This window comes from Schistocerca piceifrons, chromosome X (assembly GCF_021461385.2).
Source record: "Schistocerca piceifrons isolate TAMUIC-IGC-003096 chromosome X, iqSchPice1.1, whole genome shotgun sequence".
NCBI classification, from domain to species: Eukaryota; Metazoa; Arthropoda; class Insecta; order Orthoptera; family Acrididae; genus Schistocerca; species Schistocerca piceifrons.
The window spans coordinates 881,276,241-881,301,954 of NC_060149.1; the positions used below are offsets into that span (position 1 = coordinate 881,276,241).

General features: G+C 45.1%; 1 protein-coding gene across 2 annotated transcripts in view; it reads left to right on the top strand.

The window, feature by feature from the left end:
• LOC124721699 (protein dispatched) overlaps positions 1–25,714 on the top strand; it is a 215,975-nt gene that overhangs the window by 103,352 nt on the left and 86,909 nt on the right. The gene's annotated exons all lie outside the window — the stretch shown is intronic.

Consider the following 25,714-nt stretch of genomic DNA (forward strand, 5'->3'; position numbering starts at 1 on the left):
CTACAGTAAAGTAATGCTACTGATTGCATTAGCAAGTGGCCTATTAGTGTAACTATTTTTTGATAGTAATCTATGTCATGCTGTGAAAAGTTTGTCAAAATTGATCAGCTTAGTGACAGTGGAGAAGAAACTTACTACAGATATGTTGTTGCAGTCAACTAGAAAAATTGCTGTACAAAATCTTACCCAAAAGACCCAATGGGTGATGATGCAAATTTTTTAACCAATTTGTTCAGTTAGTGATGCACACCTTCTAAATAAGATCCATTGAGTCTGTACTCTGGCATTTGTTGTTTCCACTGCTTGAGACCTTTCTGCTTGTAGTTACCTTTGAATTGAGGAGCTCCGCCATTCTTGCCTTTTGGTGGAGCGTAGTAGCATGCCTATAGTAAACTGCTTATCCACTGCCACAGAGTTGATTGATTTTGTTGAAACGTGTCACAGAGTAAATACACAGTCTCTTGCTAATGTGTAATAACTACTAGTTCTTTAGTAATGCGAGCAGCTCACTTATTTGGTGTCAGGATATGTTTTACAATTATGATCTGGAAAGTAACCTGATATGCTATACATAAAATAGTGGAATAGTTAAAGTGAATTTATTAGAGGGGAAAAAACTTAGAACTTCACCTTTGTATTACTTTTCTGTTTTATCACAATTCAGATTTAAGCATTTATCATATTTCAATGAGTCTACAAATACCCTTGGCATAAAATTCTGCCTCCCAAGATTCTAGCCCACTGTATCATCATCATGAAGCTCATCATCAGTGTCAAAGCAGTGGAAGCCGAGCAACTTTTCATGAAAGTGAAGAGTTGGAGCCAAGTCTGGGCTGCTGAGTGGATGTTCAGAAACATCGATTTTCACAATTTTTTTCCTCAGTTTTGTGTATCAGTTCATTCCAGATTACAGCCAACCTGCCATTTCTGTAATGAACCTCAGAACCTGGAGCATTAGCTCCAAAACTAAATATGACCCCATGGTTCTGAGTCAAGTGGAATCATTAGACAAACCTGAGACTAAAGTTTTTTTGTGACAAGCTAGGCTGAGACTTCCTGGACTTGTGCCATAGAGCTGAGAGTTGTAACAGTCTTAAATGGGTCAGGGATGCACTTCACAACAGAGGCTACCAGGTAACTGACTGTGTGAGAGGTGCACACAAGTTCTCGTGGGGTGTTTTTTCCCCTATAATGTTAGCTGAAGGATCCAAAGAAATGCACCCCAAAGATGAGATTATTTAAATCCTAGTTATCAGCTACCAAAGTATTCATGACAGAGTTTGAAGCACTCCTGAAAAGAAGTGGAGCTAACTTAATACTAGGTAAAGAAATTTGACTGAGACCCCTAAATTCATAGCAGTGAGACTTTTGGGGTGAAAATGGAGATGATGTAGTAGACAAGAAACCCAAAAACACTGAGATAAATACTCAAGCTTCGTGCGAGGTTGTTTGAGCAAAACTCAGTATCAAGGGTGGGCTGGTATGACAAGACTCCCTATGAAATAATTCTAAATGCCTTCTCTGAAAACTAATTAATGCAGATAATTTGGGTGCTCTCTCATGATTGCAATAAATAGACCTGACTTCTCTGAGGATGTCCATGTTAAAACTGGTAACAGTGAGCAAACAGTGAGCATGAGCCATTTTTAGCAACTATGATTATCAAGGTACAAAAGGGCAACTAAAATATGGTGATTAAACTAGATATAGAGGCAATACTGTCACATCTCAAGGATGAACTTGAAATGCTTAGTTCTTGGCAGGAGCAAGTAGAATAACTATGGCACAAGTTAAGAAGAATAGTTGACCTAGGACTGGATTCATGTGTATCTAATAAAAAAGATAGTGATGGAAGACACCCTTAATGGTATACAGTCGCTGTAAAGGAACACCTAAAGAAACAGTGAAAACTGTATAATGGGTTTAACCTTTGAGTGGGTGCGCCATTTTTTTTCATGAGTGGGCTCTGGGGTATTCAGTACCCCACCTTCTGTGATAAGTTAAAATTTATTTAGGAATCAATTAAATGTTTCTATTTTGCAGTAATATTGTTATATATTCGTTTCAAAAGCTTTAGTCAGCACCTTAATGTAGGAATCCATGATACAAATAATGATAAAGGGAAGACGTACTTTATATGATTTATATATGACATACAATGCAACACATTACAAATAGAACTCTCTCATAGCTTATTGTAGCCCTTGGGGTATCCGTGTGTGTACTGTCTGTCTCCCTAAGTTTTTTACATTCACTTAAATTTATATGTTGTCCTTACTTTATACCTATCAAAAAAAGAACAAAAAAGAATAAACTCTTGAGTGGTCCCAAAATTTCACATCTGTCCACAACTCTACAATCTCTTGTATGTTTTGAGTTTGTTCTTAGGTTGTCAATATATTTGTTAGTATGGGATACTATCATATCTATTGTATCAGTTTAAAAAAGTTTGAAAAAGGCATCAATTTCATGAGAAATATTGTTTGAATAGCTTGTGAAACCGGGTGGAACTTTTGTAATATTTCTTTGCAGAGTTTTTTATTTTAGAGGCCAGTTTTTACTCCATTTTGGTAATTTATCTTTTCCTAAGAAAAACCCAGTTTCTGAACGTCTTTCTTCCTGATTCTCACTTTCATCTTCATGTTCAGAGTTAGTTTTATGATCTTGGTCACTAAAATGGACTTTGTAGTCAATCACCTTCACTTTCAGCCTCCTCAGAAAGATTTATTCAAAGTCTCTCTGTGTCATTGAGTTCTTGAAGACATTCCGGTATGTCCTCAAGCTCTATAAAATCTTTGTAGGTAAAAACAATTAGACCAAAAACACAAATTGTTGCCTAACGATTCATACATCGTGAGAAATGTACAAAAAAATTACTTACATATTTTTTGATCCTTGTAATAAATACTGTTATGAAAAGGTACTTTTACAATTCAATCCTTTGCTTAGATATAATCAAAACGCAGCACACTTTAAAAATTGTCAGAAAGAAACAAATTTAACAAGAGCAAGTGCGCGGGTACGGTGTGCCCCACTGACACAACACTGAGGTCTCTTAGTCAAGGAGGCAGGGTAGAGGGATGGAGTGGGGCGGAGGGGGAGGGTGAGGGAGAGGGGGGAGGAGGGTGAGGTAAACAAGTGCGTAGAACTGCCATGTCACTGGGCCCTGCTTTACATCACTATGAAATTCCTCAATGGGGTACACAATAACCCAGCGTGCCCGCTTGAAGGTTAAAATAAAGCATAGGAGTGTAAGTAGAGCAATGCTAAATGAAATTAGTTTGGCTCTCAAAACAACAAAATCTTACTGAAAGATTTCTCACAAAACTTAAAGAAATTCTTGCCATGTGCAATAGCTGTTAGTGGCACCAAAGTTAGTTTCCACACCCTAATGAACAACAGAGGAACTGAAATTGATGGTAGTGAAGCAGAAGCAGAGATGCTTTCAAGTGTTCTTTTACAAAGGAAAATTAAGAGTGTTGCACCAATTTAATTTTCGTACCACTGCAAAGATAAGTGATGTAGATATTAGTGTCAAACATCATACATTTCTGGTATAACTTCAGAACTCGGTGCTCAATTTACAGAATATAAGGTACTATTCGAAGAAGATACACTCGGTGAGACAATGCTGGTGGCTGGGAATAAACTTATTACATCTCTTGAAGAATCCAAAAGGAATTCTTAGGTTAAAACTATGGAAGAACTTCATCTAATGAGAAACGGTCATAAAGTGTGGAGATTATCGAGACGCCTCAATAATGACCCAACCAGATCCACAGCACACTGCAGCATCACTGCAGATCAGATAGCACATCAACTGCTCATGAATGGGAAAGGAAGCCATAGGATCAAAGTGCCAAAAGTACACCAAGAGGCCCAAGGACAAACGAGAGATCTGACTCTCCCATACGAGATATCTGAATTGTACAAGGCTGTTAAGGAGAGCAGGAGAGCGAAACTGGTATAGCATCCAGTTTAAATGACATCCGTGTGGAGCAAATCAAGAATTTTGGCCCAGCAACAAGAAAATGGATCCTGCGGCTTTTCAACAACTGCATGAACCAGTGCCAAATACCAAATATCTGGCAAAAGAGCAGGGTGACAGCTCTTCTGAAACCTGGAAAGGAAGCAAATCATACCAAGAATTTCAGACCAGTTAGCCTTTTGAGTCACCTTTATAAACTGTTCAAACATATGATTCTGAATAGAATCCTATCAATAATAGACCCTCTTCTCAAACCCGAACAAGCAGGATTTCGACCAAACAGAAGCTGCACAAGGCAACTTTTTAATCTCACTCCAGGGCAACTTTTGAATCTCACTCAGTTTATACAGGATGGCTTTGAAACCCGACAAGTAACAGGCATGGTCTTCGTGGATCTCTCGGCAGTGTATGATACTGTCCATCATTGGCTACTCTATGTAAAATTATACAATATGATCAAAATGCCCACCTCGTTAGACTAATCAGCACCCGCCTCCAAAACTGCAGGTTTTTTCTTGAATTTCAAGGACACAACGCAGTCGCTGGAGAGCGCAGAAAAATGGTTTACCTCCGGGAAGCATCTTGGCTCCACTTCTCTTCAACATTTATAACAATGACCAGCCATTGACCCTGGGCATAAGGAGATTCTTATGAGCAGATGACGTAGCCCTTGCTATGCAGAGCTCATGCTTTGAAACAGTGGAAAGAAACCTGACAACTGCACTTAGAGCACTGTCAAGCTACTACAATCAGAACCACCTCAGACCAGACCCTTCGAAGACACAAGTGTGTGCCTTCATTTAAGAAACAGGGAAGCTAATCGTGAGCTACATATTGGATGGTCAGGCATCCAACTCCAGCATCATCACCTTCCTAAATACTTGGGAGTCACTCTTGACCGAACTCTGACATTAAAAACTCACTGCAAGAACACCAAAATGAAAATCTTCACTTGAAACAACCTAATTTGCAAACTAGCGGGGACTCAGTGGGGCTCACATCCGCAAACCATTCGCTCTTCTGCAATGGCACTGTGCTTTTCTTATGCCGAATATGCTTCCCCAGTCTGATACAGGTCATCTCGTGCCAGACAAGTAGACATTGCTCTCAACGAAACTTGCAGGTTGTCGCAGGTTGCTTAAGACCTACCCCAACTGATAAGCTCTACTACCTGGCTGGACTAGTACCACCATGGGTACGCAGAGCAGTGGCTGCCAACAAGGAGATACTGAAAGTGGGACAGAACAGTGCCCATCCATTGCACGGGCATAATCCATCACAGCAACAGCTGAGATCGCTAAAGTTCTTCCTGAGGACATCAGAGAAGCTCACCATTTCACCAGAGAAGGTAAGGCTGGAGTTATGGAAGAAGTCGACGTCTCACATGCATGGATGGATGCCAGAAGCTGAAGAACTACCACCTGGACACAATGAAAGCTGACTGGTGTGGAAATCTTTAAACAGATTATGATCAGGAGTTGGACAATCCAGAGACAACAGAAGATATGTGTTGTGATTGTGGACAAGGACAAACCACAAGCCACACACTTCAGTGCCCTCTGTTCCCTACATCCTGTATGAAGATTGATCTGCAAGCCACTCAAAGTGCCTTGGAGGTTGCAAAGTACTGGTCACATGTAATATAAATGTGTGGCTACTGTAAATTTGTATGTTTCTGAGACTCGAGAATAATAATAATTGAGAAACAGCTGAAGTGGCTGAAACTGAACAAAGCTGCAGGGCCTGATGGGATTCCTCTCAGAGTCTATACAGAATTTGCAGCAGAATTAGCCCCCCCCCCCCCCCCCCTTTTAACCATTATATATGACAGATACGTTAAAAAAAACTGTGCCGAGTAGTTGGAAGAAAGCACAAGTTGCACCTATCTACAAGAAGAGTAATGAAGTGATTCACAAAACTTATGTCCAGTGTCTTTGATGTCCATTGGTTGTATAATAATAAAACATATTCTGAGATCAAATGTAATGAGGTATACTGAACAGAATGCCTTCCTTTGTGCCATATATTGTGGTTTCTGAAAACATCGGTAATCTGAAACCTGACTACCGCTTTCCTCTGTCATCCTGAAAAACATGGATTAAGGCAGTCAGTTAGAAGTAGTATTTATAGACTTCCAAAAAGTATTAGACTCAGTACCATGCAGTGCTTATTAACAAAAGTATGGTCATATAGGGTATCAAATAAAATTGGTAACTGAACTGAGGTTTTCTTGGTAGTGAAGATGCAGTATGTTATCACTGACAGGTATAAAAGTTACTTCAGGTCAGGTGTACCCTACAGAAGTGTGTTGGGACCTTTGCTGTTCTTTTTGTATTTCAATGACCTGCAAACAAAAGTATCCTCAAACTTTTTGCAAATGATGCAGTTAACTGTAATAAAGCATTGTCTGAAAAAAGTTAAACAAACATGTAATCAGATCATGATAAGATTTGAAATCAGTACTAAGAATGAGAACGTGTCTTGAATGTTCAGAAATGTAAAAAAAATGTGGTATCCTGTGACTATTCTACCTGCCCAGAGAGTCGTGCATATTAAAGCACCACTTCTGGGATGGGGAGGCATGCCATCCTCAGATCAGATCTGCCCGGTGGATTGACGACGACAGTCAGTGTGTCGGCCAGTCTGGATGTGGTTCTTAGGTGGTTTACTCCAACCCACTCTGTGAATACTGGGTTAACACTCAATTCATACCTAAGTTACATGAACTTTTAGGAAACTTTCACCAACTTTCACATGAATAACACTATACGCATTTGTTTGGGTTACACGTGTTCCGTTCTAGGGAGTAAAGAAGTGGCGACAGAAAAATCATCTGGCTACCCCTTAAATCAACAATACCAAATTTATAAATAAATGTGCCAACCCTGTGGTGATGCAGGATGATGGCACAAGAAAAAGGAGAAGAGCCTATTATTACAACTTCATTGAGTTACAATTACAATCAGTCAACTTGTACAAGTATCTGAGTGTAAAAATTTGCACGGATATGAAAGAGAACGATCACATAGTCTCAGTCATACATAAAACAGTTTCAGACACTAGTTAGTTGGTAGGATACTGAGAAAATCCTATCAGTCTACTGTAACGATGTCTGCAGCTTAATGCAGTGTTGACCCCATTTGAGAGCAGGGGGAGCAGGTGCAGGGTTGTCAGAGTGGCTATTCTGACCTACTTATCCCAAACGGATGGGTTCACTGATTTGGAGCAGGAGTATATTCAGCAGTGCTCATGTTGCAGCTATCATATTGTTTTATTAATCTTGTACAGAATACAGCAATGCTGTAGGCCCATATTCCATCAGGCAGAGTGGGTGTCAAACCCACAGTCCTTTGTTTCAGTACGCTGTTAGGATCTTAGCCTTAGCTGTAGATGGCACAGTGTGGGTAAGAGTAGAGCGTTCTTGCTGGGCAGTCACCTCTGCATCAGCTGATGCTGAGTCAGTGCTGGTGATACAGCTGTACTTCACAGCCACATCGTAAGTGGTTGGTGCTGACAAACTGCCCAGTAGCAGCTTGTGGCAAAGATGATGTCATCCAGGGAGCAAACTCCGGTCCCAGCATCTGCCTGGTGTTGTCGGACAACAGAAATCACCAGTTGGGTCAGAGGCCTGTAGAGTCCCAATTAGACCCCGGAGCCTCTCAGTGCAATATTCCGGACCATATAGCAAGTGGTCCTGTTGGATGGTGTGTGTGACATTGATGGCTGCGTCTGTGGACGATGATGGGGAGACGATGCTTGCCTTGACCACATTTTGCTAGATCACTCTGGGGTGGTTGTTGAGTTGATGCCCTTTGCCAGCTGGGTTGGAACTGCAGTACGTGTTCTGGCCCAGAGTGTTGTCGTCTAGACACCTCAGGTGTTATGTAATCACCCTGTCGTAATGCTGAACTGGCATCCCAGATATCAGTAACAGCAGTGGTTGACGAACGGTGATTATGCTTACGTACTTGGGCTGCAAGGAATGGTGTAATGCTGAAACAACTGGTAGCAGCAGTCTGCGGCAGCTTTGAGGACATCAAGTGTTGACATGCAAGAACTGGTTAGCAATTCTACAGTACAACGGATGTGTGCTCCCTGCCGCCGTTGGATAAGCAGCTGCAGCAGCAAGTCGTATACTCCTAGCTCACTCATTTGTTACATAGTTTAATTCTTAATTTCCTTGCGTGTTTTTGGTACTTGCATTGTTTAATTCATAAATTTTGGGCGTATTATAGTATTTGAGAGTTGTAGCAGCGCGTTTTAGTACCTGAATAGTGTAAATTCGCGTAGTCGTCGTGTCTTCTGTTTTTGTTTTGAACGGCCAGTGTCGGTTGGTCACAGTCAGTGTGCTCCCTGCCGCCGTTGGATAAGCAGCTGCAGCAGCAAGTCATACACTCCCAGCTCACTCATTTGTTACATAGTTTAATTCTTAATTTCTTTGCGTGTTTTTGGTACTTGCATTGTTTAATTTATAAATTTCGGGCGTATTATAGTATTTGAGAGTTGTAGCATCGCGTTTTAGTACCTGAATAGTGTAAAATCACGTAGTCTCCTTCCGCCGCCGAGCAGTGTGTCAGCAGTGCACAAGTAGCAGCATTACTGCATTTACTAGGCAATCTTGTATTTTAATAACCGTTTAAATTTTGTGGCAATTTGTTTGCGCTCTCTGTAGATTAGTTCAGACGTTCTTCGCACAACAGTTTTTAGCATGGATAGCGACTGCAACTGCTGTGTTCAGATGCAGGCTGAGTTGGCATCCCTTCGCTCCCAGCTTCAGGCAGTGTTGGCTTCGGTCACACAGCTTGAGGCTGTTGCCAATGGGCATCACTGTGGGGTCCGGATGGGGGTTTGTCGGGGACGGCCTGGCTGCTTGTCCTGTTCCAGAGGTTGCCCCTCAGTCAGCAAGATCCGAGCGGTCGCAGAGGGTGGGCTTACTGGTAGTTGGGAGCTCCAACGTCAGGCGCGTAATGGGGCCTCTTAGGGATATGGCAGCAAGAGAGGGGAAGAAAACCAACGTGCACTCCATGTGCATACCGGGGGGAGTCATTCCAGATGTGGAAAGGGTCCTTCCGGATGCCATGAAGGGTACAGGGTGCACCCATCTGCAGGTGGTCGCTCATGTCAGCACCAATGATGTGTGTCGCTATGGATCGGAGGAAATCCTCTCTGGCTTCTGGCAGGTATCTGATTTAGTGAGGACTGCCAGTCTCGCTAGCGGGATGAAAGCAGAGCTCACCATCTGCAGCATCGTCGACAGGACTGACTGCGGACCTTTGGTACAGAGCCGAGTGGAGGGTCTGAATCAGAGGCTGAGACGGTTGTGCGACCGTGTGGGCTGCAGATTCCTCGACTTGCGCCATAGGGTGGTGGGGTTTCGGGTTCCGCTGGGTAGGTCAGGAGTCCACTACACGCAACAAGCGACTACACGGGTAGCAGGGGTTGTGTGGCGTGGGCTGGGTGGTTTTTTAGGTTAGATGGCCTTGGGCAAGTACAGAAAGGGCAACAGCCTCAACGGGTGCAGGGCAAAGTCAGGACATGCGGGGACCAAGCAGCAATCGGTATTGTAATTGTAAACTGTCGAAGCTGCGTTGGTAAAGTACCGGAACTTCAAGTGCTGATAGAAAGCACCGAAGCTGAAATCGTTATAGGTACAGAAAGCTGGCCGAAGCTAGAGATAAATTCTGCCGAAATTTTTACAAAGGTACAGACGGCGTTTAGAAAGGATAGATTGCATGCAACCGGTGGTGGAGTGTTCGTCGCTGTTAGTAGTAGTTTATCCTGTAGTGAAGTAGAAGTGGATAGTTCCTGTGAATTATTATGGGTGGAGGTTGCACTCAACAACCGAGCTAGGTTAATAATTGGCTCCTTTTACCGACCTCCCGACTCAGCAACATTAGTGGCAGAACAACTGAGAGAAAATTTGGAATACATTTCACATAAGTTTTCTCAGCATGTTGTAGTCTTAGGTGGAGATTTCAATTTACCAGATATAGACTGGGACACTCAGATGTTTAGGACGGGTGGTAGGGACAGAGCATCGAGTGACATTATACTGAGTGCACTATCCGAAAATTACCTCGAGCAATTAAACAGAGAACCGACTCATGGAGATAACATCTTGGACCTACTGATAACAAACAGACCCGAACTTTTCGACTCTGTAAGTGCAGAACAGGGAATCAGTGATCATAAGGCCGTTGCAGCATCCCTGAATATGGAAGTTAATAGGAATATAAAAAAAGGGAGGAAGGTTTATCTGTTTAGCAAGAGTAATAGAAGGCAGATTTCAGACTACCTAACAGATCAAAACGAAAATTTCTGTTCCGACACTGACAATGTTGAGTGTTTATGGAAAAAGTTTAAGGCAATCGTAAAATGCGTTTTAGACAGGTACGTGCCGAGTAAAACTGTGAGGGACAGGAAAGACCCATTGTGGTACAACAACAAAGTTGGGAAACTACTGCGAAAGCAAAGAGAGCTTCACTCCAAGTTTAAATGCAGCCAAAACCTCTCAGACAAACAGAAACTAAACGATGTCATAGTTAGCGTAAGGAGGGCTATGTGTGAAGCGTTCAGTGAATTCGAAAGTAAAATTCTATGTACCGACTTGACAGAAAATCCTAGGAAGTTCTGGTCTTACGTTAAATCAGAAGTGGCTCGAAACAGCGTATCCAGACACTCCGGGATGATGAAGGCATTGAAACAGAAGATGACACGCGTAAAGCTGAAATACTAAACACCTTTTTCCAAAGCTGTTTCACAGAGGAAGACCGCACTGCAGTTCCTTCTCTAAATCCTCGCACAAACGAAAAAATGGCTGACATCGAAATAAGTGTCCAAGGAATAGAAAAGCAACTGGAATCACTCAACAGAGGAAAGTCCACTGGACCTGACGGGATATCAATTCGATTCTACACAGAGTACACGAAAGAACTTGCCCCCCTTGTAACAGCTGTGCACCGCAAGTCTCTAGAGGAACGGAAGGTTCCAAATGATTGGAAAAGAGCACAGGTAGTCCCAGTCTTCAAGAAGGGTCGTCAAACAGATGCGCAAAACTGTAGACATATATCTCTGACGTCGATCTGTTGTAGAATTTTAGAACATGTTTTTTGCTCGAGTATCATGTCGTTTTTGGAAACCCAGAATCTACTATGTAGGAATCAACATGGATTCCGGAAACAGCGATCGTGTGAGACCCAACACGCTTTATTTGTTCAGGAGACCCAGAAAATATTAGATACTGGCTCCCAGGTAGATGCTATTTTTCTTGACTTCCGGAAGGCGTTCGATACAGTTCCGCACTGTCGCCTGATAAACAAAGTAAGAGCCTACGGAATATCAGACCAGCGGTGTGGCTGGATTGAAGAGTTTTTAGCAAACAGAACACAGCATGTTGTTATCAATGGAGAGACGTCTACAGACATTAAAGTAACCTCTGGCGTGCCACAGGGGAGTGTTATGGGACCATTGCTTTTCACAATATATATAAATGACCTAGTAGATAGTGTCGGAAGTTCCATGCGGCTTTTCGTGGCTGATGCTGTAGTATACAGAGAAGTTGCAGCATTAGAAAATTGTAGCGAAATGCAGGAAGATCTGCAGTGGATAGGCACTTGGTGCAGGGAGTGGCAACTGACCCTTAACATAGACAAATGTAATGTATTGCGAATACATAGAATGAAGGATCCTTTATTGTATGATTATATGATAGCGGAACAAACACTGGTAGCAGTTACTTCTGTAAAATATCTGGGAGTATGCGTGGAATGATTTGAAGTGGAATGATCATATAAAATTAATTGTTGGTAAGGCGGGTACCAGGTTGAGATTCATTGGGAGAGTCCTTAGAAAATGTAGTCCATCAACAAAGGAGGTGGCTTACAAAACACTCATTCGACCTATACTTGAGTATTGCTCATCAGTGTGGGATCGGTACCAGATCGGGTTGACGGAGGAGATAGAGAAGATCCAAAGAAGAGCGGCGCATTTCGTCACAGGGTTATTTGGTAACCGTGATAGTGTTACGGAGATGTTTAACAAACTCAAGTGGCAGACTCTGCAAGAGAGGCGCTCTGCATCGCGGTGTAGCTTGCTCGCCAGGTTTCGAGAGGGTGCGTTTCTGGATGAGGTATCGAATATATTGCTTCCCCCTACTTATACCTCCCGAGGAGATCACGAATGTAAAATTAGAGAGATTAGAGCACGCACGGAGGCTTTCAGACAGTCGTTCTTCCCGCGAACCATACGCGACTGGAACAGGAAAGGGAGGTAATGACAGTGGCACGTAAAGTGCCCTCCACCACACACTGTTGGGTGGCTTGCGGAGTATAAATGTAGATGTAGATGTTTTCTGTAGAACTCTAATGCAGTCAGTCCTAGAATATTTCACAAGTATGGGGTCACACAACAAATACGACTAACAGAAGTATTAAACATACAAAAAAGGACAGCACGAATGATCACAGGTTTGTCTGACCTATGGAAGAGCATCACTGAGATGATGAAAATCCTGAACTGACAAGCACTTGAAGATAATCACCAATTATCCCATGAAAGCATACTTACAGAGTTTGTGAATGAGGGTACTGTGAGGAATACTACAACTCTCTGTGTGTTGATTCGGTAGGGACTCTGAAGACAAGATTAAACCAATTGAAGCATCCACAGTGGCATTTATGCACTCATTCTTCTGTTGCTCCATATTTGACTGGAACTGGAAGAAGACCTAATAAGTGGTAAAGTAGAAATTAGCCCCTGTCCATGCACTTCAGAATGGTCTGCGGAGAATATATGCAGATGTAGATCATGAGTCCTCCCCCCATGAACCATGGACCTTGCTGTTGGTGGGGAGGCTTGCGTGCCTCAGTGATACAGATAGCCATACTGTTGGTGCAACCACAGTGGAGGGGTATCTGTTGAGAGGGCAGACAAAAGTGTGGTTCCTGAAGAGGGGCTTCAGCCTTTTCAGTAGTTGCAGGGGCAACAGTCTGGATGATTGGCCTTGTAACATTAACTACAACGGTCTTGCTGTGCTGGTATTGTGAACGGCTGAAAGCAAGGGCAAACTACAGCTATAATTTTTCCCAAGGGCATGCAGCTTTACTATATGGTTAAATGATGATGGCATCCTCTTGGGTAAAATATTCCAGAGGTAAAATAGTCACCCCATTTGGATCTCTGGGCAGGGACTACTCAGGAGGACATCGTTATCAGGAGAAACAAAACTGGCCTTCTACAGATCAGAGCATGGAATGCCAGATCTCTTAATCGGGCAGGTAGGTTAGAAAATTCAAAAAGGGAAATGGATAGCTTAAAGTTAAATATAGTTAGGAATTAGTGCAGTTCGATGACAGGAGGATCAAGACTTCTGATCAGGCGAATACAGCACTGGTTGTGGTCCTCAGTCCATAGACTGGTTTCATGCAGCTATCCATGCTACTCTATCCTGTGCGAGCTTCTTCATCTCCCCATACCTACTGCAACCTACATCCTTCTGAATCTGTTTAGTGTATTCATCTGTTGGTCTTCCTCTACGATTTTTACCCTCTGCGCTGCCCTCCAATACTAAATTGGTGATCCCTTGATGCCTCAGAATATTTCCTACCAACTGATCTCTTCTTCTAGTCAAGTTGTGCCACAAATTTCTCTTCTCCCCAGTTCTATTCAATACCTCCTCATTAGGTATGTGATCTACCCATCTAATCTACAGCATTCTTCTGTAGCACCACATTTCGAAAGCTTCTATTCTCTTTTTGCCTAAACTATTTATCGTCCACATTCCACTTCCATACATGGCTACACTCCATACAAACACTTTTAGAAAAGATTTCCTGACAAATCTATACTCAAAACAATGTTAATAAATTTCTCTTCTTCAAAAACGCTTTCCTTACCATTGCCAGTCTACATTTTATATCCTCTTTACTTCGACCATCATCAGTTATTTTGTTCCCCAAATAGCAAAACTCATTTACTATTTTAAGCGTCTCATTTCCTAATCTAATACCCCCAGCATCACCCAGGGCTATAAATACAAAACCAAACAGGGGTAATACAGGAGTAGGTTTAATAATGAATAAAAAAATAGGATTGCGGGTAAGCTGCTATGAACAGCATAGTGAACGCATTATTGTAGCCAAGATAGACACGAAGCCCGCACTTCCACAGTAGTACAAGTTTCTATGCCAACTACCTCTGCAGATGACAAAGTGATTGAAGAAATGTATGATGACATAAAAGAAATTATTCAGATAGTGAAGGGAAACGGAAATTTAATACTCATGGGAGACTGGAATTCGATAGTAGAAAAAGGAAGAGAAGGAAAAGTAGTAGGAGAATATGGAATGAGGGTCAGGAATGAAAGAGGAAGCCGCCTGGTAGAATTTTGCACAGAACATAACTTAATCATAGCTGACATTTGGTTTAAGAATCATGGAAGTAGGTTGTATACGTGGAAGAGGTCTGGAGACACTGGAAGGTTTCAGATAAGTTATATAATACTAAGACAGAGATTTAGGAACCAGGTTTTAAATTGTAAGACATTTCCAGGGGCAGATGTGGACCCTTACCACAATCTATTGGTTATGAAGTGTAGATTAAAACTGAAGAAACTGCAAAAAGGTGGGAATTTAAGGAGATGGGACCTGGATAAACTGAAAGAACCAGAGGTTGTAGAGAGTTTGAGAGAGAGCATTAGGGAACGATTGACAAGAGTAGGAGAAAGATATACAATAGAGGAAGAATGGGTAGCTTTGAGAGATGAAATAATGAAGGCATCAGAGGATCAAGTAGGTAAAAAGATGAGGGCTAGTACAAATCCGTGGGTAACAGAAGACATACTGGATTTAATTGATGAAAGGAGAAAATACAAAAATGCAGTAAATGAAGGAGACATAAAGGAATACAAACATCTCAAAGATGAGATTGATAGGAAGTGCAAAATGGCTAAGCAGGGGTGACTAGACGACAAATGTAAAGATGTAGAGGCATATATCACTAGGGGTAAGATAGATAGTGCCTATAGGAAAGTTAGAGAGACCTTTGGAGAAAAGAGAACCACTTGTATGAATATCAAGAGCTCAAATGGAAAACCAGTTTTAAGCAAAGAAGGTAAAGCAGAAAGGCGGAAGGAGTATATGGAAGGTCTATACGAGGGCGAAGTACATGAAGGCAATATTATGGAAATGTAAGAGGATGTAGATGAAGATGAAATGGGAGATATGAAACTGCGTGAAGAGTTTGACAGAGCACTGAAAGACCTAAGTCAAAACAAGGGCCCGGGAGTAGAAAACATCCCATTAGAACTACTGTCCCCCTGCGGGTTCGGGGGTAAGAATAGGCCCGCGGTATTCCTGCCTGTCGTAAGAGGCGACTAAAAGGAGTCTCAAACGTTTCGGCCTTCTGTGATGGTCCCCTTTTTGGTTTGACATCCTTTTTTTTCCAAATTTCCGTTGTTATTGCGTGCCATTTGGGGAAGGACACCTTACGTGGTGTTTTTCTATTGGTCCATCCTGCTCCACCATCTTGCATGTTACCTATTGTCGTGTGGGGGGGACTACACCCAACATCTTCTGGGTTGTCTCCTTCTCGTCTTCTGCGCACTCTTCTTCTTAGCACCCTCGACAGCTGTGGACCCTGTCAACACCTAAAATCCAGCACGGTAGCCAGTCCGTTGTGGTGGGGTCGTCATGTACCCTCTTGGTGGTAGCCCCCTGACCACGCAGGGATCGCACTACAGATGCCAGAGCTGTTTCCTCCCCATGCATGCCAAGGAGTATGTGCCCATCTTGTCTGGGGCATGGGGACTCCGGGCAACGGGATATCGGCCAGGTACCCGTTGCTTTGGCTGGGTGGCGCCCTTGGGGAGAGCCCTCATTCGGAGTAGGTGGCATCTGGGCAGATGTGGCGCAATGAAGCACAATAAATCACTCCAAGCTGGTGGTCGCACGGCCACCAGCGTCTTTAAGCGAGGTAGAGTAGACTTTGATGCTGCGCAATATGACCCTCAGTCGTTCCCCTCGTTGGCTGCGCCATGGGAGGGACGCCGATCTAGTGCCAAGCGGGAGCCTTACGTACCGCAATACCTTGTCTGCAGCAGGACTGATGGCGACTCCTTTCTTACGACAAAGCCTCTGTTTTTTGTGGAACACCTGGAGGATAAGTTTGGGGAAGTGGCGGGGTTGTCTAAAATGAGGAATGGGTCCATCCTCCTCAAGACGTCCTCCCCAGCCCAGTCACGAGCGTTGCTCTTGTGTGATAAGCTGGGGGACGTCCCTGTTACCGTCACTCCCCACAGTAGCTTAAATATGGTCCAGGGGATTATTTACCATTGTGACCTCTTGTTACAATCCGATGACGAGCTGAGAGCCGACTTGGAACGCCGTGGTGTACATTTTGTCCGTCGTGTACATAGAGGACCCAAGACGAACAGGGTGGCCACCGGTGCCTTTATCTTGGCCTTCGAGGGTGATGTCTTGCCCGAGAAGGTCAAGGTGATGGTTTACTGTTGCGACGTCAAGCCATACGTCTCTCCCCCGATGCGGTGCTTCCAGTGCTGGAAGTTTGGGCATATGTCCTCCCGTTGCCCATCCAGCGCTACATGTCGAGATTGCGGACGCCCCTCTCATCCCGATTCTCCATGTGCGCCTCCGCCTGTATGTGTCAACTGTGGGGAGCACCACTCTCCATGCTCGCCGGATTGCCCCGTTCTTCATAAGGAGCAGAAGATCATGGAATTTAAGACTCTGGACCGGCTTACTTATCGAGAGGCAAAACAAATATGAAAGGTTGTATCCTGCTTCCATTCGAACATCTTATGCTGCAGCCACGTTATCGTCGCCCACGCGAGCGACGGTTGTCGCCTCGTCTGTGCCGCCTTCAGTGGGCCTTCGGGGCCGTGTATCTCTGTCTGCCCCCCTCGTGTCTGGGGGCAAGCCTTCCTCTGTTGCCCCCTTAGCAGTTGGGGGCAAACCCTCTTCTATCGCTCCCCCCACGCTTACTTCGGGAGTGACATCTGCTCCACAACCGGGAGGCTCGATCCCTCCCCCTCCTTCTCCGCCAGCGTTGCCTCCGCTGGTTCCTCTCTCGCGGAAGGGGTCCCTCGGGGCTCTCCCTTCCTCCGTTTCTTCTCCTACCCAGCCGGATGTCAGCCAGTGGCTGGAGGTTCCGCCACCTGCTGGTCGTAGGGCTTCTGCGTCGTCGTCAGCCTCCGACGCTCCTTCAGAGAAGCTCTCCCAGCCCTCTCACCCTAAGGGCCGACGTGAGAAGAAGGAACGGCATGTGTCCAAGAAGAAGGACGTTCCAGCGGTTTCAGCACCGCCTGCTGTACATAGTCCTGGCTCCGGGGATGAGGTGGAGATCCTCGCCTCTGCTGCGGATCTCGCCCTCACGGAACCCTTGGGGTCCTCTCCTATGGACTCAGCTGACACTCCCCCGATGGCGGCAGTTGGCTCTGAGGCGCTGTCTGCCTCTTAGTCGCATTCACGCCCTCCCAGTCCCTTCCTGCTTCCATTCTCCAATGGAACTGCGGCGGTTATTTCCGCCACCTGCCTGAGCTCCGGATGCTTCTGAGTGTTTTCCCTGTTCTCTGCATTGCTGTGCAGGAAACTTGGTTTCCTGCAATGCGGACCCGCGCCCTTCGCAGTTATCGGGGATACTATAAGAACTGTGCTGCCTGTCAACGAGCGTCAGGTGGGGTTTGCCTCTTTGTTCACCACTCTGTCTGTAGCTCACCAGTACCCCTTCAGACGCCTTTAGAGGCAGTTGCTGCCAGGGTTGAGCTCTCGCCGGCTATTACTGTTTGCTCTGTTTACATTCCTCCGGATGGGGAGCTCCCCCGACATGTCTTGGCTGCGCTGCTGGGTCAACTCCCGCCACCATTGCTGCTTCTGGGCGATTTCAATGCCCACAACCCTCTATGGGGTGGGACTCACTCTGATGACCGCGGTCGGGCCGTGGAGCATTTGTTGGCTCAGCTCGACCGTAGCCTCTTGAACACCGGTGCTCCCACGCATTTCAGTGTGGCCCATGGCTCGTTCTCGGCCATCGATCTCTCTCTTTGCAGCCCCGGACTTGTCCCATCCCTCCACTGGAGGGTGCACCCTGACCTGTGCGGTAGTGACCATTTTCCCATCTATTTGTCCCTGCCCCAGTGTCATTCTTCTGGGCGCCTGCCCCGCTGGGCTCTCCATAGGGCTGACTGGGCGGCTTTTACTTCCCCTGCAACCATTGAATCTCCCCCACAGGGTGACATTGACGAGGTGGTCCGCGTCTTAACCACGTCAATTATTTCGGCGGCCGAGGCTGCCATCCCCCGCTCTTCTGGCCTCCCTCGGAGGAAGGCTGTACCCTGGTGGTCGCCGGAGATTGCTGAGGCTATTCGCGACCGTCGGCGGGCTCTCCAGCGTCATAGGCGGCACCCGTTTCTAGAGACCCTCATCGCCTTTAAGAGGCTCCGTGCCTTGGCCCGTCGTCTTATTGCACGGCGTAAGCAGGAGTGCTGGGAGAGTTATGTCTCATCCTTGGGTTCCCATGTCTCCCCCTCGCTCGTGTGGTCCCGAATCTGGCGGATTTATGGATACCAGGCCCCAATGGGTGTCCCTGGGCTCTCCTTGGACGGCGCTGTCTGCACGGACGCTGCCGCCATTGCTGAACGGCTTGCCGCGCACTTTGCTCAGAGCTCTGCGTCTGCATCTTATCCCCCCGCCTTTCGCTCTCTAAAGGAGCGAGCCGAGCGGACGCCGTTCTCATTCCACACGCGTCGTTCTGAAAAATACAATGCTCCTTTCAACGAGAGGGAATTCCTCACTGCCCTCGCCGATTGCCCTCATACAGCACCAGGACCAGACTGCATCCACGCGCAGATGCTGAAGCATCTCTTCAGGGACTGCCAGAGACACATTCTCGCGATATTTAATCGCATTTGGAGCGAAGGCGTGTTCCCGTCGCAATGGCAAGAGGGTGTTATTGTCCCCATCTTGAAGCCTGGTGCGGACCCACTGGCAGTGGACAGCTATCGTCCCATTACCCTCACCAACGTTTTGTGCAAATTGCTCGAACGTATGGTGGGGCGGCGTTTGTGTTCGGTCCTTGAGTCGCGTGGTCTCCTCGCTCCATCCCAGGGTGGCTTCTGTCGGGGCCGGTCTGCAGCGGACAATTTGGTGCGGCTGGAATCTGCTGTCCGTACGGCCTTTGCCCGACGTCAGCATCTCGTTGCTGTATTTTTCGATCTGCGGAAGGCGTATGACACCACTTGGAGGCATCACATCCTTGCTACGTTACATGACTGGGGTCTTCGTGGTCAGCTCCCGGCTTTTCTTCAAACCTTTTTATTGCGCCGCTCTTTCCGGGTGCAAGTGGGTGCCGCCTCTAGTTCCTCTTATATACAGGAAAATGGGGTCCCGCAGGGCTCAGTGTTGAGCGTCTCCTGATTTCTGGTGGCCATTAATGGTCTGGCTGCAGCCGTGGGGTCTTCGGTGTCTCCTTCTTTGTATGCCGACGACTTCTGCATCTCCTTTAGCTCCACGACTACTGGAGTCGCCGAACGCAGGCTGCAAGTAGCCGTTCGCAAGGCAGCATCATGGGCTCTGACTCATGGTTTTCAGTTCTCTGCAGCCAAGACTCGAGTTATGCACTTCTGCAGGCGTTGGACGGTCCACCCTCATCCTGAACTTTACCTCGACGGCCACCTGCTTGAAGTGGTGGAGACTTGCCGCTTCTTAGGACTCGTGTTTGATGCCCGGCTCACGTGGGTTCCTCATCTTACTCAGCTGAAGCAAAACTGCTGGCGGTACCTCAACACCCTCCGCTGCCTTAGCCACACGTCTTGGGGTGCAGATCGCTGCATGCTGCTGCGATTGTACGGAGCCCTTGTGCAGTCCCGGCTAGATTATGGGAGCCTGGCCTATGGGTCTGCATCACCCTCAGTGTTGAAGTCATTAGACCCCATACACCACTGTGGGGTTCGGCTTGCAACTGGCGCTTTCCGTACGAGCCCCGTGGATAGTCTACTGGTGGAGGCCGGGGTTCCCCCGCTGCGGATTCGCCGCCATCGACTGCTCGCCGACTATGCTGTCCACGTGCATTGCTCACCCGGCCATCCAAGTCATCGCTTGCTTTTCCTTGCCGTGGTCCTCCATCTGCCCGAACGGCGACCTAGGTCTGGGCTTTCCATAGCTGTCCGCGTTCAGTCCCTGCTGTCCGAACTAGGGTCATTCCCTCTTCTGCCTTCCTTCCGGATCCGTGCACCTACGCCTCCCTGGTGTTTGCCCTGGCCGTCCGTCTGTCTGGACTTGGCACAGGGACCCAAGGACTCGGTTCCGCCTGTGGCCCTCCGTCGCCGTTTTCTTGCGCTCCTCGCCTCATTTCCGGGCTGTGAGCCTGTCTACACTGATGGTTCCCTGGTTGTTGGTCGCACTGCCTACGCTTTTGCTCACGCTGCCCATGTTGAACAGCGCTCCTTGCCGGCTGGCTGCAGTATTTTTACTGCAGAGCTGGTGGCCATATTGCGCGCTCTTGAGCATACCGTATTTACTCAAATCTAAGCCGCACTTTTTTTCCGATTTTTGTAATCCAAAAAACCGCCTGCGGCTTAGAATCGAGTGCAAAGCAAGCGAAGTTCAGAAAAATGTTGGTAGGTGCCACTACACCTATAACTTCTGCTGTCCAATATACGTAGCGCTACACAGGTATGCTGTGTAGGCACAAAGATAAATACTTTCGCCAAAAACTCTGCGTCAGTAAATAAATTAAAAAAAAAGAAAAAAAAAAAAAAAGGTGGAAGACGAGCTTTTTTTTTCTCCGCCCCGAGTTTAGACCACTGCATTTTCATACATTTTCCAACAAAGTAAATACAAATTCCGTATTGTTCATCTTCGAATGTAGCAGAATTTCAATGTACTACGAAAATCTGACTGGCAAGACTGTTTAGGATGTTTGTCAATATGGCCAACTCTACGTTCTGAATTTTTTCCTACCAGTGAGAAGAGATGGTTGCTAATAGGAACCTGATGAAATGTGAATCACATGCAGTATTCTCTTCACCATAAGAATAATCGAATATAAACATTTTGCCATGTATTCTTTCGCGTTTGCTGCTATCTCATTTAAATCCTGTCTGCCTAATAAACTACGAAACTAGAGTGAGACAACAGCAAACGCGGAAGAATATACGTATCGTGTCATGTTTACATTCGTATTATTCTTATGCCTAATGTGATACAGTCAGAAATGAAGCACGGCAACTGACTAGATTTTTAAATCTAAGATGACTCTAATTTCTGTGCAGAATTTGATGTACTAAAGAAGCGGCCGCAAAGATTTTCAAATGGAGAAAAATTGTCGCCGAACTCTCGTTCAGAACATGTTCTATCATACGCGGTCTATTATTTGGTTCTTGTTGATCATTATCAAAGAAAGCAGCAGTGTAAGTAACAACAAATAGCAGTCTCTTGCCATTGTTTCGCTAATGAGACGATTCCTCTCTTTCTTAAGCGGCGGTAGCGCGCACAAAAGCAAGCCGTGCCGCGAGCGGCGACAGGCCGTAAACACGCACTATCAGAATGCGACAAACAATGCATGACACAGTACAGTAATGCATTTTCAGCTTAGGATGACGTGAACACCTATAACAACGAAAACGGCACTTATCAGATCAAAGCAAAATAAGCAATCGATTCAAACCAGACAGAGCACGTGAAAAAGGAAGGGTACTCGTATAAATACGGACGGAGCACCTGACGCATAGCAATGGCTACCTGGTAAAGCTTAACTGCTAAGCTTACGACTCGAACCAAACTACTGTCGCTGTATCGTCATTCATTCGACGTAAATTGTGTCTCATATTACAATGGACCAACTTTGTTTCGATTTGGAGGTGCGGTCTAAAACTTTTCTCTCCCCTTGAATTTCGAGTCGCAAATTTCAGGTGCGGCTTAGATTCGGGAAATTTTGTTTTCCTTTATTTCGAGTCTCATTTTTTAGGTGCGGCTTGGATTCGAGTGCGGCTTGGATTCGAGTGCGGCTTGGATTCGAGTGCGGCTTGGATTCGAGTGCGGCTTGGATTCGAGTGCGGCTTAGATTCGAGTAAATACGGTATGCGTTCCTGCTCAGGTACGTCCATCGTCATCTGCAGTGACTCCCTGAGCAGCCTCCAGGCCATCGACCGCTGCTATCCCTCTTCTCCCCTGGTTTCCTCTATTCGGGAGTCTGTTTCCACCATTACCTGCTCTGGTCGTTCGGTGGTCTTTGTTTGGACGCCAGGTCACGTTGGCATCCCAGGGAACGAACGTGTTGACAGGCTGGCCAAAGGAGCGATCGGCGCCCCAGCTTTGGAGATTGGCCTTAACCGCTCGTGATCAGCAGCTGGTGTTGCGCCGTAAGGTGCTTGGGATGTGGTCTGTTGAGTGGCGTGGCATGACAGCCCCGAATAAACTGCGGGCTGTCAAGGAGACGACCGATGTGTGGCGCTCCTCCCTGCGGGCTTCTCGCAGGGACTCTGTAATCCTGTGTCGGCTGCGCATCGGCCATACCTACCTGACGCACGGCCATCTTTTGCGTCTGGAGGATCCCCCCTTGTGTCGGTGTGGGTCCCAGCTGACGGCCGCCCACATTTTATTGGAGTGTCTAAGACTGCGCGCCCTCCGGTAGTCTTATAATCTCCCGGGCACTTTGCCTTTGATTTTATGCGACGATGCCTCCATGGCTGACAATGTTTTACGTTTTATCCGTGGTAGTCCTTTTCATAGTTCATTTAGGGGGGGGGTCCTGCACCTTTCCCTTTCTGTGTCTTTTGTCCTCGCGTCTCTCAATATTTGTTACTGTTTTGGTGTGTCGTCGGATGGTTGACTCTTTCCCTTTTTTTGTTCTTGTGGTCAGTCAGCCAGTCTCCGGCCATCTTCTTTTCTTCTGTTTCTTTCTGTCTTGTGTTCGTCTGTACTCTTCTTTTCTGTAGTTTTCGTTGCCTAATTTGTGTTCTTTAGTGCCTGGGGGGGGGGGGGGGGGGCGTGTCTCCTCCCCCTTGGGGTTTTATCTGCTCCGCGACTTTGTCTCGCCTGTTTTTGGAATGGGGGACTGATGACCTTAGCTGTTTAGTCCCCCTTAAACATCCCAACAACCACCAACAACCACCAGAACTACTGATAGCCTTGGGAGCCCACCATGATAAAACTCTACCATCTGGTGCGCAAGGTGTATGAGACAGGCGAAATACCCCGAGACTTCCAGAAGAATATAAGAATTCCGATCCTAAAGAAAGCAGGTGCTGACAGGTGTGGAAGTTACTGAACCATAAATTTAATGAGTCACAGTTGCAGAATACTGAGACAAATTCTTTATAAAAGAAAGAAAAAACTAGTAGAAGCTGACCTCGGGGAAGATCAGTTTGGATTCTGTAGAAATTTTGGAACACACAAGGCTATACTGACCCTACGACTTATCTTAGAAGATAAGATTAAGGATAGGCAAACCTACGTTTCTAGAATTTGTAGACTTAGAGAAACCTTTTTGACAATGTTGACTGGAATACTCTCTTTCAAATTCTGATGGTGGCAGTGGTGAAATACAAGGAGCGAAGGGCTATTTACAATTTGTACAGAAACCAGACAGCAGTTACAAGAGTTGAGGGGCATGAAAGGGAAGCAGCGGTTGGGAAGGGAGTGAGACAGGGTTGTAGCCTATCCCCGATGTTATTCAATCTGTATATTGAGCAAACAGTGAAGGAAACGAAAGAAAAATTTGGAGTAGGAAGTAAAATCCATGGGGAAGAAATAAAAAATTTGAGGTTTGCCGATGACATTGTAATTCTGTCAGAGACAGCGAGGCATCTGGAAGAACAGTTGAACAGAATGGGCAGTGTCTTGAAAGGAGGATATAAGATGAACATCAACAAAAACAAAATGAGGCTAATGGAATGTAATCACATTAAATCAGGTGATGCTGAGGGAATGGAATTGGAAAATGGGACACTTAAGGTGGAGGATGAGTTTCACTATTTGGGGAGTAGGATAACTGCTGATGGTTGAAGTAGAGAGTATATAAAATGTAAACCAGCTTTGGCAAGAAAGGCATTTCTGCAGAAGAGAAATTTGTTAACATCAAGTATAGATTTAAGTGTAGGGAAGTGTTTTATGAATGTATTTGTATGGAGTGTAGCCATGTATGGAAGTGAAACATGGGCAATAAATAGTTTAGACAAGAAAAGAATAGAAGCTCTCGAAATGTGGTGCTAAAGATGAATATTGAAGATTAGATGTGTAGATCATGTAACTAAAGAGGAGGTACTGAATAGAATTGAGGTGATGAGGAATTTGTGGCACAACTTGACTAGAAGAAGGGATCAGTTGGTAGGACATATTCTGAGGCATCAAGGGATCACCAATTTAGTATTGGAGGTAAGTGTGGAGGGCAAAAATCATAGAGGGAGACCAAGGGATGAATACACTAAGAAGATTCAGATGGATGTAGGTTGCAGTAGTTACTCAGAGATGAAGAAGCTTACATAGGATAGAGTAGCGTGGAGAGATGCATCAAACCAGTTTCCGGACTGAAGACCACAACAACAACAGATCATGAGTGAATCCATTGCTGCATTTCACTGACGAGACAGCCAACTTTGAATCTTGGAATGACTTGCAGAAGTTTCCATATGACACCTTGCCTCTAAGCAGTGTTATATGCAGCTGCCAGATGGATGGATAAGATTGATGACTTCTGTTGGATTAGATTAGATTCATTTTTGTTCCACAGACCCAAAAATGAGGGGATTCTCATGTGTGTGGAACAAGTCAGAAAGTGGAACATAAAAAATATAAAACTTTTGAATATAATACTCACTACCCTGATCATTTGTCAGGAGATTGTCAAAATATGTGAATACATTACAGTAAACTGGAACTGCTAATGTTTACAGAATTAATACACTGTCAGAATGGAACATAGTTATCCACTTTTAATAAATTTATCATACACAAAATATCTACCATTGATTGTTGTGACCAAGTGCTATCAAAACTGAAGTCTAACAGACATTTTTACTTGAGCTAGTCAATGGTCCCTGTTAAGATATTTATCTATAAAGTAGGAGTTGCCTATCAAAAATTCTTTCGAACGCTGTTTAAACTGTGCTTTATCTGAAACCAAATTTTTAATGGTTGCTGACAATTTGTTGAAGATGTATGTTCCTGATTATTGGACCCCTTTTTTGGACCAAGTTAAGTGATTTTAGGCCTTTATGTAGATTGTTCTTATTCCTAGCATTGAAGTTACTTAGGGAGCTATTGGTTGGAAATAGAGACATGATGATCTTCAATCTACATCACAAATGAATCTTATTACATGCTGTTGTATGCTAAAAACTTTCACTCAGTTTGACGAGTTACCACAGAATATGATTCCATATGACATAATAAAATGAGAGTAAGCAAAGTGTGCAAGTTTTTCTATATTTGTGTCTCCTACATCTGACAACATTCTTATTGGAAATACAGACTTGTTTAGGCACTTCAGCAGTTCTGTGGTATTTCCTACCCAACTGAATTTATTATTGATTTGTAATCCCAGAAATTTAACTCTGACTACATTTTCGATCTGTATGTCTTCGTACGTTATACAGATGCTGGAAGGAAATCTCATACAGGTTCTGAACTGTATATAGTGGGTCTTTCCAGAGTTTAATGACAGTGAATTACCTTTAAACCATTTATTAATGTCAGTGAAAATTTGATTAGCAGC